This window comes from Oculina patagonica, chromosome 9 (assembly GCF_052425735.1).
Source record: "Oculina patagonica isolate OP01 chromosome 9, crgOcupat, whole genome shotgun sequence".
In the NCBI taxonomy this organism is placed as follows: Eukaryota; Metazoa; Cnidaria; class Anthozoa; order Scleractinia; family Oculinidae; genus Oculina; species Oculina patagonica.
The window spans coordinates 4,315,247-4,319,984 of NC_135766.1; the positions used below are offsets into that span (position 1 = coordinate 4,315,247).

The 4,738-nt window shown below is 37.7% G+C and overlaps 1 long non-coding RNA gene across 1 annotated transcript; it reads left to right on the plus strand.

Annotated features, from left to right (window-relative positions):
- Positions 1–398: 398 nt before the first annotated feature.
- LOC144665426 (uncharacterized) lies at positions 399–4,300 on the plus strand. The gene is made up of 3 exons (XR_013572926.1): positions 399–1,012; positions 2,888–2,935; positions 4,007–4,300. It is a non-coding gene; the product is annotated as an uncharacterized LOC144665426 (long non-coding RNA).
- The last annotated feature ends 438 nt before the right edge of the window (positions 4,301–4,738 follow it).

Sequence of the window (4,738 nt, forward strand, 5' to 3'; positions counted from 1 at the left end):
TACCTTAACCCAGAACCTCTGGGCGCGTTCGTTTTGGAATATTCTGAAATAAGAATATATTCCGGTATATATTCCGGCTATTCTGCTCCTGCCGGAAGCAGAATAGCAGGAATGGAAATTTAAGTATTCCGGAAGAGGAAGAGCAGCCAAGCGAATTGATCCCCAAAAAACAACGCGCCCTAAGAAAGTTTGGTAAATGAAGGACACAAATTCCAATTTAAAGAACTTGCGATTGAGATGTTATTACAAGAACAGAACTGTCGGATGCGTAACACAGCTAAGAGAAAAGGAAAGCAGGCGCGCGGCAATCTAAAATCTGTTTCTGATGAAATAAGTTATTCGCAGTTCCCGACAATGAAAACAACTTCAAGTAAGCGATAATAGCGGAGCTCCACGCGCCGAAGGCGCGTAGCGTAGCTCCATTGGTAACATGCGGGTACAAGGGAACAGACAGGGCAAATGGTATCCTATCGAACCGAGAAATTTTGGTTGTCGCGTACGTACGTCCGTACGCACGGATTAGGCCTGGGAACGAGCTAGGCTCCGGTGGCAACCCGCGTCTTTTGGCGGGAAAAATCATTACTATCAAGGCCTTAGCAAAAAAGTTTTTTAAAAACGATTTCTACTCAGCTAAGCTTTATATAGTAGGAAGTTTTAAACGCGAGGAAAAAAAATCATTCTTAGCTCTTGTTGACAATGTTAGAATTACATGAAGGGGAGACTAACTTGAGGAAGTCCGCTGTGTGACAGCATGCCGATTTACCAAGCGTACGCATGAGTTCACTACTAAGCATGAAGACTCCTCGATTGAAAAGCACACGAAGAACTCAGTTTTAAAGACAGTTTATTACAGATACATTATTTCTGGATATATTCCTCGTTTCACCCGCGATGACAACCATAGTTAGTAGAGGAGTAAAGATTGTGGCCGATCGAAATGGAAAATCTTCCAAGCTTCTTGGTGAGTTTGAAGCAAAGACGGTCAAAGACAACATTCCTTTACGAAAACAAGGTGAGCTATTGATGTTCATTTTTTAACAGATTAAAAAAGTCTTTGGTATTTAGATCAACCAGCATTAAACCTAATACACTGTACATCATTTTTAAACAAAGCTGGGTTCTAGCTCTCAGTCGTGTACCGGTATGTCAAACAAGGACATAGACTTAATGAACTGAAATTCGTTTTGTCTTAAACACGAGTTGTATTCAAAGCATACCTTACTTCTGGTTTTTCCTATCCGCGTTAATTTGTTTATTCTGTAGTTAAATCACCGAAGTAGGAAGAACACACCACTTTTAAACGTTGGAAAGAGTACAGAACAAGTAGAGAAGAAAATTTACATGAAAATTTGTAAGAATGTGGTCGAGTCAGATGCAATACAGTATGGGGCCCAGTTCTCGGCCACTATAGACGTAAACTAGTATTTCTTTTCTCAGAATAACCAAAGAAACTTGAAATTTCTCCCAGAGCTTTCTACATTATTCAGCTTTTTGGTGTAAAGCTATCGACCGGTTAATAATTAATTATCCCGAACAATAATAAAAATAAAATCTCCTTTTGTGGGCCCAGTTCTCGGCCACGCGGCCCAGTTCTCGGCCACCAAAAAGCTTATGCGTAATTTCCGTATAAAAAGGCTCAATTAATTTTCACAGTCATAAAAATCACTCTGTAAACTTATTTATGTTATATCGATCGCAAATTATTTTTATGAGGCTTTTTGCAGGTTCTTGCAAAACCGCAGAATTGTGTTGTGTGACCAATGCATTTAGATGGTTTACTTTGCAGTGGATCCGGAAGGGTCTTGAAAGAGTTAGGTGTTGTAGAAATAATAAACAAGACAAAAGTTAGCTCAAAACTTAGAGATTTAATTGAACTTTATTTTTAAAACATTTCTTTCTTTTATTCTGGCTGCAGTAGATGAAATTATATTAAAAACCAAGCGCTAAGCTGTGATAGCGAGCAGGGTGGCCGAGAACTGGCAAATACGCAAAAGTCGCACTGAAAAATTCCGAAGTAAATTAAGACCAACAAAATACAAAGAATCAACGAAAAGTTAACTTAAGCACGAAAAATTAAATAAACGCCGTGGCGTTTAATCGAATAAATATGGTACATAAAAGAATATAGCACAGATTCTAAAAAGTTATGCGAAAGATCATGAAATTTTCTTAAGTTATAACAACCAAGCTGATCCTGAAGTTATAATGTAGGATAAGGGCTTGGAAAAATATAAATTCCAGATTGCCCTGTGGTTAACAAGCAGCTCTCAAATTTTGCTTGCCTAGGACTGTGCATGATTATGTTTCTTAGTAAACTTGTGACTGTATAATTTACATGTAGACGACTTGCCTGGGCCTTTTAACCTAAATTACGCAAACAGGCACGAAAAATTAATTGCTTGACAGAAAAATCTACTTGCCCCAGATAATCAGAGGGTACTTTTTTAGCCCTGTGGCTATGAGCATTGCTTTCTGGAAGGTTGCACATGACTCGTACAATTCTTTAAGCCTTTCAAAGTTTTCCAACTTAAAGCAGTGACTAAATCAAATATTTTTGCCAATTTTTTTTCTACAAGAGAAGTAGGATTAGGTTTTGATCGTGAAAAAAATAAGTTCAAAATGGGCCTGTCTGCGATGACTCGAGGATTATATAATTAAAAGTAAATAATACATACATGTATTATTTATTTACATGTACAACAAGTTTTTTTGAGGTCAATTTCAGTGAGAAGTATTTATGGAGGGTGTAAGATGCAGTTTGAAGTTATCATTTATTTTGGTAAATCTGTTGTCTTTCTAAAACTTGCTGTTAGGATTTCCATACTTTTTCCCAGGATGCAAGTTAAGAATTTTACAGGTTTTTGATATTTATAAATTTTGTTTTCAGTGCAGGGAAAACAGTCAAGAGGTGCAGTTAGTGAAATTGGTGATGCAGGTAATCATTACATAAGTGTCAGCTTATACCTTTCTTTAGCTAGATATTAAAGAAGCTCCATGACACATTAGTGCATGAAACTTGTTTTTCAAGTGTAAAACTTTTGGGTGTGAAAAATGGTATGCGTTTTAACCCCTTGGTAAGTTTACATTGTATTTTTCCCTAAAATCCTCGTTCAATTGAGGAATTTAATATACACAATTTATATGTAACAGCGCATGTACATAAAATGTTTTTATTGTTCAAGTAAAATGTTTTCGTTGTTCATACAATGCACCCCTCCCCCACCGTGGAGGAGGGGTATGAGGGCAAAGAACCAACAAGATCTGCTACCTGACCCGACAAAATACCGGAATACTTGTAATGATTTTGTGGGAGAAGTGCAAATTGACCTGTTGTGTTTGAATTCCTTTTGTTAATACCTTAATTAAACCTTAATAGCTAATAAGCTCAAGCCCTAACTTAACATAAATTGTCTTGTTGTGGTACCAGGCAAATGTAGAAATAGAACTTAAACTCAGCTGAAATTTTACGTGAACACAAAGACTTAGTAAAATTTTAGAGCTGTTTAGGCCAGAAAAGCCAGCAGGGCTTGTTGATGAACCGGCTAAGTGTTTTCTTAGCTACATCCCTGATAAAAGTTTTAGGGAGAATATGTAAGCTTTCCTGGACTTAATCACAGTACTTTCAACAGCACCTGTCAGAGATAAATAATTATAAGAGTCTCAAAAGACACATCATTTTGTAGGGAACTCTTGAATTAAGCCGGTGTTTCACACCCCAAAACATTCATCAAAGCCTCGCCATGTGCCGGGTCTTTTTGATAGCACTATTAGTGTCTTCAGTAGGTAAAAAAAGGTTTTGCTGACACACTCACTCTGAAAGGACTTTTTGGTTCTAAACATACATGTATCCCCCAACACATTCCCTGGCCCATGCAAAAATTGGAAAAATAACTCTCTTTTTTATGTATCTGTATAATGTTCTGAATAAATTCAATTAAAATTATAAATATTCATTTGATGTCAATGATCATCAACAAAATGGTATCTGTTATTTTCCCTTTTTCAGGGTTAACACGAGTAGCAGAATTTCCACAGAGAGTTGCAGACACAGAGAGAGAGAGATAAATGAACAATCAGAATATATTATTTCTTCATTGCATGTACAACTAATACTTATGTACTCTGTGTGAAATACAATTTATGTGGTCAGGTGTAATTTTTAAGTTAATGAAATAGAGCCAGATAAGGCTCATCCATGTACGTATTTCTTAAGGGATCTCTGACAACACAATATAAAAATCATCCGGCTACCCAAACATTTGTGGGAGGTTTGGTGACCTAATGGTTATTGTGCTGGACTCCGGATCGAGAGGTCCGGGTTCGAGACCTGGCCCGGGCATTACGTTGCATTCTTAGGCAAGACACTTTACTCTCATAGTTCTTCTCTTCACCCAGGTGTATAAATGGGTACCGGCTTATTTACTGCTGGGGGAGGGGGGGGGGGTTAACCCTGCGATGGACTAGCATCCCATCCAGGGGGAGTAGAAATACTCCTAGCCGCTTAATAATGCTGCAGAAACCTGGTTACGCTCCAGCCTGATGAGCCACTTGGCTCAACAGCAGGCTTTACCTACCCAAACATTTAATTCCCAGTGCCCACACTGTGAAGAACAGTAATCATGATAATGAGATACACAGTTCATCAATCTCTAAATTAATCTCACATGTTGCAATACAATAATAACTGATAAAATATATGTTGTTCATAGGCAAATTTTCACCAAAACCGAACTCAGTC